The sequence below is a fragment of the Sphaerodactylus townsendi genome, linkage group LG11 (assembly GCF_021028975.2).
Source record: "Sphaerodactylus townsendi isolate TG3544 linkage group LG11, MPM_Stown_v2.3, whole genome shotgun sequence".
Classification (NCBI taxonomy): Eukaryota; Metazoa; Chordata; class Lepidosauria; order Squamata; family Sphaerodactylidae; genus Sphaerodactylus; species Sphaerodactylus townsendi.
In genome coordinates this window covers 4761791-4776440 of record NC_059435.1, presented here as the reverse complement: position 1 = coordinate 4776440, position 14650 = coordinate 4761791, and positions in this window count along the sequence as shown.

The window sequence follows — 14650 nt, the reverse complement described above, 5'->3', positions numbered from 1 at the left end:
ACGGCCCACGTCTGAGGCAATCGTTTGTCCCAAACTTCCAAGCCACCCTTATGTCACCAATGTTAACAAAAGCACAAACAGGGGCAAAGGAGAAGGAGAGAAAAAAGGAATTCCCCTTTCCCTGACACCTATTTCAAAGTGCCAAGCCCCAGGGAGATATTCCCTCAGGAAACTGTTTCCTCTCTAGCTGGAGGGACCTCCCCTAATAAAACAAAAATATTAAAGGTCGCTGCCACCAAAAATATAATCTGTTCTGTAGCCCATAAACTGATAAATGGACACCACTCTTTCTAGGAACACACACAGACAAAATAGACTGGAACGGTTGTAACTTAAACAAAACTTGAAAAGTTTATTACTGGCTTAAATGTAGGATTCTCAGGTAACCTGAGAGGATTTTAAAGCTTGTTGGTTTCAAAAGCTTATTGGTTTCAAGAGCTTAATGGTTTCAGAGATGTTGTTGGCACTTCAGTTTCAAACATTCACAGACACACGTAGGTGTCACTTAAGAAAAGATTTTACTTCAGAAAAAGATTTGACTTTAGAGTATCACACTCCCTCTTCTGTCAGACGCTAGTCTTTCTGTACCTAACCACACTAAACCAACACCCCCCAGTCTATGCCCTGTGGGATTCTGGCACACAAGCCTCCCTCTCCCACCATCCAAACTGGCCACACTGCCACTGGACTGGGCCTCCTAAGACTGGGGTTTTACTGGTTAGGACAGACTCTAGTCTGGACAGAGGTTTTCTGTCAAACACCTGAGTGGCGGGTCACACTCCACCAAACTCAGGGCTTCCTGATGTCTCTGATAAGCTTCCTCAGCTTACAGAGTACACTGTCTGACTCCTGCCAGACCAACAGCAGTGACAGATCTCTGCTTGATCTGCTCACTCTGCCAAAACGTACCAAAAGGCACAAAGATCCAAGAGAAAAGCCCCTCAGCACTCGGGCTGACTCCTTTTATATTCTTGCCATTTCCCTCTAGCCAATCAGGGCTGGCCAGAGCTTAAACCCTTTAGGGCAGACTCTCACCCTGGAAACTGAATGCCTTAGAAGGGCATTCGTCACAGGAGACGACCAAGGAAACCCAGAGTTGCTACACAGAAGCAGGTAATGGCAAACGCTACGCCCATGATGTTTGGCCCCTTATATATGGTGAAGGAAAGTATCAAGTTGCAACTGACTTATGGTGGCCCCTTATGTGGATTCCCAGGTAAGATTTTCAGAGGCAAGCACCGGCAAACTGCCTCTGAAGGTCTCTTCCCTTGAAATATATATAACGGACCAAATATAATGGGTGTAGGATGCAATAGAAACTGTTTGGGGTGGGGACTTCTCACAGGTCCCGTCCCCAAATGACTTTGCCCTGGTTTATTTCTGACAACCTGGGATTTCCGAAAACAGTGATTCTTTTGCATAATCCCAGATGGGAGCCACTTCTGCGTGAATGGCCAGGAGGCACTTCATTTCCCACCCTTCCACCCATTCACTGAAAGTTCGGTGTTGTCCGCTCTCAAGGAGAATCTTCCAGTCTGCCATTCTGTGCATATCACCCAGCAGGTTGTGAGCAGATTCTCCATGCCGAACAGGGTCCAAAGTCTACCAAGCACGTTTTCTCCCCATGGCAGCAAGTATGGCCAATCTACAGCAACACGGTCATTATTGCCCTCCCATTGCAGGAAGGTCCCTTTTTCTTTTTCTTTTATTGTGTGTGTTGCACAGGTGCAGCTACACAGGTGCAGCTGATTGTGTTGTGGGACAATTGGCATGTCTGCGGGGTTCATTTCTGCATGCCTGCGCAGCTATGCATGTGTTGCAGGAAATTAGGAAAAGAGAAAGAAGCATCTCCATGCAAAAGCGTGAAAGCAGCCCGGATTGTTTCCATAGGCTCCAATGGCTGCCTGAACAGCACGCATGTGAATGGGAAAAAGGAAAACGGGTTCCTTTATAATGACTGCAACCTGTTATACCTATGCTCAGAGGTGGGATCCAGCAGGTTCTCACCAGTTCCCGAGAGTGGGTAACTAATTATTTGTGTGTGCCGAGAGGGGGTTACTAATTGGGTCCGCTTTTCCATCTCCACGCCCTCGCCTCCCCGAGAGGCATCCTGCCTTTGAACGTGAAGGTTCCATATAGCAATTGCGACTAATAATGTAACTCCCTGAACTGGGTTAATCCCTTTCAGGTCCTGCAATTCATTGATTCTCAGCCTTTCGTACCTTTTATCTCACCAGCCTCTATCAAAGAACCTGTGTGTTTCACCCTTGCTGGGTTCAGATTTGTGAGTTGGGGCATTTTCTATAATGTGATGATGATTTAGAAATGACCTGGTACAAAAAAAATTGGGGGGGTCATGTTGGGGTGGCTGCCCATGGGAGGGGGGCATCCAACTCAGGTTTTGCCCAGGGCTCAGGTTTGCCTAGGTACGCCTCTGCCCCCTTTGCTGAGGGGGGGGCTGGCGAGGGAACCTGTTACTAAAATTTTTGGATCCCACCCCTGCATATGCTGCGCAGAATCCACCACAGTAAATAGTTCAAAGATTGCAATCAAAGATCAGTATCCTCCATGGAGCGTTCTTCTGTGCAATGTGTATGGAAATGAATGGACGAATGAGTCTTGTGTGGCTCTAAAGGTTGAAGAACCATAGGTTACGCCTCCTATTACCCAGACCAGTGATGGCAAACCTTTTCGAGACCGAGTGCCCAAATTGCAACCCAAAACCCACTTATTTATCGCAAAGTGCCAACACGGCATTTTAACTTGAATACTGAGGTTTTAGAAAAAAACAGTTGGCTCCAAGGTGCGTGTTACTCAGGAGTAAACTTAGTGAAGCAACCGTGCAATGCTTCAAATGGGTGAATCATGATCCTAGGAGGGTTTACTCCGAAGCAAGCCCCATTGCCAGCAACCAAGCTTACTCCCAGGTAAAGGATCATGCCCAGACCAGCCTAAATGTGTGTGTATGGGGGGTGATTTTCCACCCCCCTCCCACATGACGAACTCTGTGCGCGCATGCCCACAGAAAGGGCTCTGAGTGCCACCTCTGGCACCCGTGCCATAGGTTCGCCATCACTGACCCAGACTCTTGGCAAGAGTTGGGTTCCTAAAAGCTACTGTGTCTCTGAGAAGGAAGCTAGATTCATTGCAAACGGATGCTAGCTTCACTCAACAGGAGGTAAAATGATGGAGCGCTGAAGTTGACCCCCAAGTCTGGCATCAAGAGTGAAGATGGGAAAACTTAGAAAACTAGCTACTGAAAGCCAGTGCATCACAGCTGAGGCTTCGGCAATTTTTTGGAAAAGAATTCTTCTTTCTCAAATGGAGAAATAGCAGTTTAATTCATGGTCATGGAAAATAAGTCGCCAAGTCGCCGATGATTTATAGCCACTCATAGGGTTTTCAGATTCAAAAAGGTTTATTGCAGCACAAGGCCATTTCGAAGAACACTATATGTCAGTGATGGCGAACCTCTTTGAGACCGAGTGCCCAAATTGCAACCCCAAACCTGCTTATTTCGCAAAGTGCCAACACGGCAATTTAACCTGAATACTGAGGTTTTCGTTTAGAAAAAATGGTTGGCTCCAAGGCACGCATTACTCGGGAGTAAGCTTGGTGGTAGTCAGTGGCTTTGCTTTTAAGCAACTGTGCAACTCTTCCAACGGGTGAATCATGACCCTAGGAGGGTTTACTCAGAAGCAAGCCCCACTGCCAGCAACCAAGCTTACTCCCAGATAAAGGATCACGCTTTAGTTCTTTGCATGAAAATCAGTGGGGTTTAACAGTGCTTAACAGGGTTACCTACACTGCTTCTCCAAAACTAGGTGTTAGGTTTAATGTTAATAATCGAGCCCAGGGCCCAGGCCAGCCTGGATGTGGGGGGGGGGGCATAGACAGATCATTTTACCCCTGAGGAACACCTTTTTAAAAGGTAATTTTTAAAAAATTTTATCGAGACCTTTAAAGATAAAACATTGGGAGATTTCTTTTCACTGTGTAATGCTTCAGGTTGAATTAGGCTTTACTGAAGAAAAATTGCATATGAAAAAGAAATTATCTACCCTCTTACTGGCATCAGCGGCATTTCTTGGGTGCTGGGTAACGTACTTTTCTCCCTGCAGTTTTCCCGCACTTCCCCATCACATGCACTGAATTTAAATTAAATCAAATTTGAGCAGCAAATGTTAAGCAGTTGCTCCAATTAGTCTGAAATAAACACACACACACAAAACACTGCAGAGAAATAGTCTGCCTGATTCAATTTTATTGGCCACGGAGGTCTTTTTATCTTTCAAAGCTGACTGTGAACAGTTAATTTCTTTTTTTCCCCTTTGTGACTTCTTTCTCCATTTTATTTGTTTCATATTTCATAAGACAATCTGGCACTCCAGTAAATCAAGCAGGCTTTGTGTTGTGTGTGTGCCTGTGTGTGTGTGTGTTTGGGTAGTAACACTCACTAACCATGTTCAAGAAGGGAAACCCTACTATAGAAGAAGAAGAAGAAGAAGAAGAAGAAGAAGAAGAAGAAGAAGAAGAAGAAGAAGAAGAAGAAGAAGAAGAAGAAGAAGAAGAAGAAGAAGAAGAAGAAGAAGAAGAAGAAGAAGAAGAAGAAGAAGAGTTTGGATTTATATCCCCCCTTTCTCTCCTGTAGGAGACTCAAAGGGACTTACAATCTCCTTGCCCTTCCCCCCTCACAACAAACATCCTGTGAGGTAGGTGGGGCTGAGAGAGCTCCGAGAAGCTGTGACTAGCCCAAGGTCACCCAGCTGGCATGTGTGGGAGTGCACAGGCTAATCTGAATTCCCCAGATAAGCCTCCACAGCTCAGGCACCAGAGCTGGGAATCAAACCCAGTTCCTCCAGATTAGATACACGAGCTCTTAACCTCCTACGCCACTGCTGCTCCTATATACTCCTATACTCCTATATACTCCTATACTTTGTTCTCTGCGGAAAAGAGAGCCTTGGAGACTTACAGTGAGCGTTGGGAGAGGCTCTGGCCCAGGGTGACCGGTCTCTGTAGCAGTGGTGGGATCCAAATAATTTAACAACTGGTTCCAGTGGTGGGATCCAAATAATTTAACAATTGGTTGTTTACAAGCACCATTTTAACAACCGGTTCTGCTGAAGTGGTGCGATCCTGAGCCCCAGTCTCCAGTCCTCAAGGAGCTGAGCAGAGGGAGAAAAAATGGCCTTCATAGCAATGCTCTAGGAATTTATCTCTCTGCCGACTTCACCATAAAGACTGGGGAAAATTCCTAGAGCACACCACCCCAATTTCACCGTGCCCTGCACAGTGCTCTCACAAACTCTCAATATTTGCCCAAGCAGTGGTGGCATCACTTCTTCTTCCTCCTCCCTTCTTATATAGAGCCAGGAAGGTCTAGGCCTCTATGCCCAGCTGTTGGACCTCCAGAGGAACTAGTTGGTCACCATGTGAGAAGGGATCATGGACAATGGGCTGACCCAGCAGTGCTCCTCTTATTGGCGACAGGCCTTGGCCTCTATGCCCTGCTGTTGGACCTCCAGAGGAACTGGTTGGCCATTATGTGAGTCAGGATGCTGGACTAGTTGGACCACTGATCTGATCCAGCAGTACTCTTCTGATGTTCTCATGACAATAACTGCTGTAAAGCTAAATAAGTAAATACATTTCTCTAAGTGCTTTGTCGTACCAGGATTGACCCCAAGAGTGCTAGGAGGACAATGGTGGATTCCACATCACAGGTATATTGGATTGCAGTCATTATAAAGGAACCCATTTTCATAGGCTTTCATGGCCGAGTTTAACTGGTTGTTGTGGGTTTTCCAGGCTGTGTGGCCATGGTCTGGTAGATCTTGTTCCTAACATTTTGCCTGCATCCGTGGCTGGCATCTTCAGAGGTGTATCACAGAGGGAAGTCTGTTACAGTGTTGTTACTGTTACTGTTACACAGTCTGTTACTGTTACGCAGCCCGGAAAATCCACAACAACCAGAACCCATTTTTCCTTTCTCCTGTTCACATGTGTGGCCTTCATCCATTCAGGCAGCGATTGGAGCCCATAGAAACAATTGGGTTGCTTTCACATCTTTGCATGAAGATGCTTCTCTCTTTTTAAAAATTTCCTGCAACACATGCGTAGCTGTGCAGGCACACAGAAATGAACCCCCGCAGCCATGCCAATCATTCCACAATCTGACTGGCTACACGTGCATAGCTGCTCATGTGCAACATACAACAGGGGAAAAAATGGAAAAGGGACCTCCATTCAACGGCCAGACAATAATGAATGTGTTGTTGTAGATCAGTCGTACTTGATGCCACAGGGAGAAAACATGTTTGGGGGACTTTGTACCTTGTGGGGTGCTCAGAGAATCTGCCCACGACTTGCTGGGCGACCTGCACTAGGGTTGGAGATTCGGACAGTCCGAATCTAGATTTTTACCGAATCTGCACTGATTCGGACGGATTCGGACGAGCAGGGTCCGAATCTGAGCTGTCCGAATCCTAACAGATCCCAGCCGAATTGCGTTTTTATTTTTTGGTGTTTTTTCACATTTTCTGGCTCGCAGGGCGCAATTTAAATATATCGGCACCAACATTTTCAGGGTAATATCGAAGATTCTCTGATGATGCCCTCCAAGTTTGGTATTAGTTTAAATAGCCAAAGTTAAGGACCCCCCGCAAGTAAGTCCCTATCCCCCATTCTTTCCAATGGGAACTAAGGAGATGAGGGCTACCCTTTGAGGGTCCATAACTTTGGCCCCTGAACCAAACTGGTAACTAAACTTGAGGGCACTATCAGGACAGTCTCCCTGATGATACGACTGAAATATTGGTACTGATATTATTCATCTACAAATGCACTCTGCAGGCAATTCCCCAGAAATTCTAGCATTGAAGATTCTTTGTTCTGCAGTGACTTAGTTGCATTGCTGGGTTTCCTATAGGGAATTTCTGATAGAGGGCGTGTGGAGTGCACATTTTCATGGGGAAACCCATTAAAACTTTCAGGGTATCTTCAGGAGAGTTCCCGATGACAACACCAGGTTTCAGGAACTTTTTTACTTCAGGGGCAGTGAGAGATGGCTCTACCCTTTGGGTCCCCATAGAATTAAACCCCTGAAGTAAAATTCCCAAACCTGGATGGTGTCATCCAGAGACTGAAGATAATACCCTGAAAGTTTTGTGACCATACCTTCAGAAATGTGCACCTTCACAAGCCCTCTCTACCAGGCCTCATTGACAGCACAATACAGCCAAGTCACTGCAGAAACAAAGTAATCTTGGGCAAATTTCTGGGGTAAGCTCTGCAGGGGACGCATTTTGAGATGTATTGGCACCAAATTATCAGGGTATCATCAGGTGACTGTCCTGATACAGCCCACCAAGTTTATGCAGTTCTGGTTTAGGCATGGACCCTCAAAAGGTGTAACTATCCCCCCATTGTTTCCAATGGGAAGCTGATAGGGGATGGGGCTACACCTTTGAGAGTCCATAAATCAGCCCCTGAGAACCAAACTGCACTGAATTCAGTGGGTATCATCAGGACAGTCCCCTGATGATACTCCTGAAAGTTTGGTGTCACTAGCTTTACAAATGCTGGTTTATGAGTTTCACTGCTCACTCACTCCAGCAGGCTTCATGTGCAGGAGCTGTGAAAACATGAAAACTGGAATTTTCAGTTAGTGGTACCGACTTGTGGGTCATCAGGAGACTGTTCCGGATGACACTCCTCCAAGTTTGGTGCAGTTTGGTCTCAGGGGGCCAAAGAGGGACTCAAAGGGGGCTCTATCCCCCATTGTTTCCAATGGGAGCTAAGGGAGATGGTGGCTGTACCATTTTGAGGGTCCATAACTTTGCTCCCCCCTAGAAACCAAACTGCACTACGCTTAGGGGTGTCATCAGGACAGTCTCCCTGATGATACCCTTCTGATATTTTTGGTGCTGATATAATTCAAAAAAATGCTCTGCAGGCACCCCCCCTTAAAAAAATTTTGCCCAATACTTTTTTTTTTTCTGCAGTGACTTCTGCATTGCTGTTAATGGGGATTCTGGTGGAGGGTTGTGGTGCACATTTTATCAAGATAGCAGTCATTAAACATTTCAGGGTAATTTTCAGGAGAAAGTCTTGAATGACACCATCCAGGTTTGAGGAACTTTGCTTATGGGGCAGTGGGAGATGGACCCTACTCCATAACATTGAACCCCTTGAAGCAACGGTCACCAAACCGATGGTGTCAGTGAAGAGAATTCCTCTCCTGAAGACAATTCCCTGAAAGTTTTGTGGGTTTTACCATGAGAAATGTGCACTCCATTGGGCCCTCCCACAGAAATTTCCCCATTGGCTGCAAATGGAGCCAGCCAGCCAGCCACTACAGAGCACAGAATCTGGGGTGGAAATTTCTTTGGGTGATTGTGAGGGGTGCACTTTTAGAGCTACTGTCACCAAAATGTCAGGGTATCATAAAAGTACTGTCCTTTATGATACTCCCTTCTTAAAAGCTTTATGAAGTTTATTTAGGGGGGTCCAAAGTTATGGACCTTCAAAAGTGTAGCCCCCATCTCCTCTGTTAGCTTCCTTTACTGGAAACAATGGGGGATGGGGCACTCCCTTTTGTATTGGTCAATAACTTTGCTCCCCCCCGGGAGGAACCAAACTGCACCAAACTAGGGGAGAATCATCAGGACAGTCTCCATATGATATCCTGAAAGTTTAGTGCCGCTAGCTTTAAAATTGCGTCCCCTGCAGGCCAAAACGTGTAAAAACACCAAAAATTCAAAAAAATAATAAAACGGACCCGAATTTTTCGGATTTACCCGAATTTTCGGGCATATCCGAATCGGCTATGATTCGGATTCGGGTATACAAATCATTTTATGCCCCAAAATACCCAAATCCGAATTTTACCGAATTATTTTAGTATTGACCAACCCTAACCTGCACAGAATGGAAGGCTGGTGAATTCTAAAGGAATTCTCCCCTAAAGGAGAGAAAGGGGGGATATAAATCCAAACTCTTCTTCTTCTTCTTCGTACAGCGGGCGTTTCCCCACACACCCCAAATCCCCCTATGCCGCGCGCTGCTCTCAGCGTGTGACATCCCTGGCTCCCGCCCGGGCATCACCACAGGGATCAAAAGGCGCCCTTTACAAGAGCACCAGGGATGCCCCGCGCTGAGGGGGCGCGACAGCGGCAGCATCGAGGCGGCTGCGCTGTCGCCCCCCTGTCGTGGGGAGTGCCCCGGGACCCTGCGCTACTTGAGGAGAGTAGCGTGGGGTTTAAGGTAAGTGGGGAAAGGCCCAGCGGTTGGTGCAGAACTTACAGTGAAAAGTGGAAGGGAAGGAAACTAGGCATCTGCTACCTGTTGTGTGAGCACGGGAGCATCTCCAACCCCAAATTGTGCAAAAGGATCGCTGGTTTAGCAATTTTTGGAAATCCTGGGTTGAGGGGAATAAAACAGGCCAAACTTGTTTTGGGAATGCAACTTGTGCAATGTCCCACCTTCCCAAAGAGTGTATATAACATCCTATACCCATTATAGAATCTACCAATGGCCACCTATCAAGTCTCGGCCCCATTGCCAAGGAGTTTTCCAAAATTCAGGCTTGGCCTGCCAATAAAATCAGCTCCTCCTTCTAGGTTTGGGTACTTCTTTTTTTTCTGGGAGGTTTTTGGTCTGAGCAAATTGGAGCTAGTTATGACAAACAGTAAAGACTGTTTTATGTCTCAATTTCCTACAATGTAAAATTGTTTCCACCATATTCTTTCAAGTGTTTTGAATACAAGTAATAGAAATATTAAGTGCCACTGCTTCACCGGCTCTCGCTGAGGTGGGGATTCCTGCGACACGTCTGCTGAGATTTTCTTGTCTTGAGAAACATGACAGGCTCTTCCTGAACTGATTCAGAAAGGCTGTTATAAAATAATGCAGCAACATCAAAATTCCTCCGCATCAGACAGCTCTCTTTGGGCCAAATGAAAAATGTGTGATTTTTTTAAAAAATTAGACAGGCTCTCTGGCAGCCAGACAAAATGCCATTAAACAAATCAGACTAATTGCCACACAATTCATCCACAGAGATCTGAGTGGCCTTCAAGTGTGTGTGTGACACAGTCTGCAAGGTTTCAGCCAAGAACATCACCTACGTAATGGATGGAAACAGGCTTTAGTTGAAGAGCCTCTCACTTACCAGTCACAGCCAAACTGGAAGGGTTCCTGCAAGCCGCAGGAGCAGAGTAGGGCACTCCACTGGTCCCGGAGAAGGCCCATTGGACAGACCTGTTATCATCATCACTGTGACCCAAGTGTGAGCAGAGTGACCCACTGTGGTACTTCTGGGGCCACATGACTCACCTTGCTCCTGCCCACCAGTGGCACTTCAAAGCAGCAACCCATCAGTAACTTTCCTGGTAAGCTAAAGAGCCAGCTAACCTTTGCCTACCCTGTTTCCCCGAATATCAGACATCCCCGGAAAATAAGACGTAGTACAGGTTTTGCTGAAGTGCGAAATATAAGGCATCCCCCAAAAGTAAGACTTAGCAAAGTTTTTGTTTGGAAGCATGCCTGACGAACAGAATACAGAAATATAAGACATCCCCTGAAAATAAGACATATATCTTTGGGAGCAAAAATTAATATAAGACACTGTCTTATATTCGGGGAAACACGGTAGGTAGCTTTAAAATCTAGGTAGCATGATCCCTATTATAGGGATTTTAAAGCTACCAACCTTTGTGGCCCTGTGGGTACCTCTGAGATTCTGACTCGGGATGGTGAGCAAAGTCACAAAATGGCTGCCACTAGGTGGAACGAGTCACAGCTGAGCACAGGAAGCCAAAGACTGAGTTTATAGACAACTCTAATAGAAATTCTAAAAGCACTCGGCAGGGCCCAGGAATGGTATTGGTGTTTGCCATAGATGCCCCCATGGCCACCATGTTAAGAGGCTTCTTGCCTAGAAGAAGAAGAAGAAGAAGAAGAAGAAGAAGAAGAAGAAGAAGAAGAAGAAGAAGAAGAAGAAGAAGAAGAAGAAGAAGAAGAAGAAGAAGAAGAAGAAGAAGAAGAAGAAGAAGAAGAAGAAGAAGAAGAAGAGTTTGGATTTATGTCCCCCCTTTCTCTCCTGCAGGAGACTCGAAGGGGCTTACAATCTCCTTGCCCTTCCCCCCTCACAACAAACACCCTGCGAGGTAGGTGGGGCTGAGAGAGCTCCGAGAAGCTGTGACTAGCCCAAGGTCACCCAGCTGGCGTGTGTGGGAGTGCACAGGCTAATCTGAATTCCCCAGATAAGCCTCCACAGCTCAGGCGGCAGAGTGGAGGATCAAACCCGGTTCCTCCAGATTAGATACATGAGATCTTAACCTCCAACGCCGCTGCTGATCCTATTACAACATTCCCCACCCATTTGATTTGCTCACGTAGGTGCATGAAATGAAGCCACGTGACGTGAAAGACCTCGACCTGGGATCCTGAAGAGCCACAGCCACTCCAAGTAGAAAAAACTGACCAGCAGACTTACTCGGGCAACTTCATGTGTTCAGGCCCTTTAAAGGATCATGGACTGCCATGGTTAAAGCTGGGCCTGAACATTATGACACTGCCGGCAGTAGATGGAAGCTGAAGGAATAGGGCACAGGTGTCAAACTCGCGGCCCTCCAGATGTTATGGACTACAGTTCCCATCATCCCTTGCCAGCATGATGTTGGCAGGGGGTGATGGGAACTGTAGTCCATAACATCTGGAGGGCCGCGAGTTTGACACCTATGGAATAGGGGAATGGAGCCCGAACTGCAGTTCTGCTAACCAAGCAAAAGCGGAAGGTCAATCAAGAGGCCTCCCAGTACCTGCCAATCGGAGGAGCCTTCCCTCAGATGCTTGACATCCCACAATGCAACTCTGCTCCCCACACTAGGATCCAGACACAGCTAATGAGGTTCTTAGACACCAAGAATTATAGCAGAAGAGGTGAAGAGGGAATACATACAGATTTCTACGGAAAATGAAATGTGCCACTGCAAATGGAAATAATGGTGCTAAAAATCCAACACAGAGGCTTTTTGTTTGCTGTCTGGCATCACAATTGCCATTCCCCTGGGGTATTTCAGTAATAAGCGAGGGCATGCCAACTGTACTGTTATAGAGATTCTGTCAACCACAGGCACGCTGCGTGGGCTCTGTCCTCCTCAAGAGACCCTCCTGCGTGAGCTGGGTTTTTCAAGCAGCATTCATCCATTGATCTGGCTGTAGACAGGTCCCTGGTGTTCTTCAAGGGGACAATTATTTTAAAAATGTACTTCCACAATGAATTAGGATCACTTCCTAGTCTACTGAAAGGACGAAAATTCAACTACTGGGCTACTAAATAACCATAGCACCTGGAACCCCCAACTTTAATAATAGCTTTAATTATATACCCCAGGATTGTACAAAACCCAACTACCTGCACATAAAGAGGTTCAGAACTGTAGCCAACAGAAACAAACCTGTGTTTTGTCTACTTCTCACTTGGAAAATGTCATTTTTGTTGCAAGAATATAAAGCAAGGGAACTTTATACATTGTGATCTGGGTGTCACAATTGTTGTTAGGGAACTGTATTATTTTTGATTATTTATTTCATCATTCCTTGTAAAAGACCAGAAAAAAATCCAGATTTTTTTTGCAGCAGGCAATGGCAAACCACCTCTGAACATCTCTTGCCTTGAAAACCCATATATTTGCGCCCAGATGTGCAGAGATTCTGTAACCCCTATCTGTGGGTTCTGTGGGGCAGAACTTGGAATGAGTTTGCAACAACAAATTTTAAAAACAAAATGGTTTACTTTCTTAACATATAACATCAAACGTCAACATTTAGTTTCATCAAGCACCTCTGGCTGTCCTGCTCTTAGTTGCACTTTTCAAGTCCTTTTTTATGCATTTACAGTCTACTGATACTGCCAAGTCCAATTCTTCTTTGCAAGTGGGTTGGCTCCTGAAGACTCCAGGGGCTTGGTGAACAGGATTCAACATGATGAAGGTTTCCAGGAGAACTCTCACCCATTACAACCACAAAAGAAACCCTGAACAATAAACTCCAACATTTACAACATAGCAAAAACAAACAACTACCTTCCCAGTAGTTCCCAACAATATTGCAGTTACCTTAACAAGGTGTTAAGGGCTTATACTAACCAAGGTCCAAGTCTGGTAGCCTTGTCTCCTCCAACTACATGAGCTCTGCAGCCTCCTCCTGCTTTGGGTCTCCACCCCTTTCTGGGTCAATCCATTCTGAGCATGGGGGTTACAATTCCACCTGGTGAATAACCACAGGACATGTCTTGGAATTAAAATGGGCCACAGCCCTTTATTGAGGCAGAAGCTGAGCAAGCAAGAGGAGCACGTCCGAGCAGCTGGTCAGCACCCCTGGCTGAACCCCGGCACCAACCCCAATCCATATTGGGGAGGACAGAGAAGGTACTGGGCCACCTGTGCACCCGCCCACTGTGACCACCTTCCTGCTGGGGTGTTGGGCTTGATTGCAGAGGTCTCTGTGGCATGCGCCATGATCCCACCCCACCCCAAGCGTCTTATGGAGACCCCCAACCACAGGGAGGTTCGGCGCGCAAGCTCGGCCTCCCCATAAGGATGCACTCCTCTGTCCAAACCACCAAGGGTGCGATGGTATGAGCAGCAAAAACCCCTGCCCAAATAGGGAGGGAAGGTGGGTCAGCCCCATTCTGCTCCAGCGGTGCAATCGAAGAAGAGCCCAGAGCAATTACATGCTTACGCCAATATATAGGAGCATCGCCTTCCATCCCTTTGTGCACATGGCCTCGTCAATTCCAGCTGGCTCCAGGGCACGCGATGTCTTCTGCTCTGGAGCTCACTCATGTGCTCCTGCCCTCTGGCTCCCAATTAAGGAGCTTCTACCTATCTCATTCTAGTGCTGTTATTTATGTAGCATTGTATTGACGTAAGTAACCAAGAAAGTCCAGGGTTACTTAAGGTGACCAGGACGGGGTGTGTGTGTGTGTAAGCGGCTGCGCGCACGCGCATGCGCGTGTAGCCGCAGAAGCGCACTGCCTTCTGGGGCGCTGCCATTTTCCACCCTGTCACAGGGTGGGAAACGGCAAGCCCCAGAAGGCCATGCTCCTGCGGCCGTGCATGCATGCGCAAATGGCAAAGCCCCCCCCCAATGGACAGAGGCACCTTCAGCTCCCGGGCCGCTCCCCCTGCGGACAATTTGTCCCACGTCGCGTGGGTTATTTCAATTGTCCCGATTTTTGGGAGGCTGCCACACTGCCTTGCGCCCCAGAAGGCAGTGCGGCAGCCTCCCAAAAATCGGGACAATTGAAATAACCTGCGGGACAAATTGTTTGAAGGCAGGACTGTCCCGCCAAAAGCGAGACGTCTGGTCAGCCTGTGGTTACTACACAGAGGCAGGCAGTGACAAACCACCATGAAATCCATATGGGTCACTATAAGTCAGCTGTGACTGGATGACAAGCGCCTCACTTGTCATTGTAACAGTAGTACTCCCACATTCCAATCACACCTGAAAGACCTTGAGCTGGATGGCACAGGTTGGCCCAGACTTGGTAGCTAAGCAGGGTTCACCCTGTTAGAACTTGTATGGGAGGCCACAAGGAAGTCCCGGGATGCTCCATGGAGAAAAGCAATGGCAAACC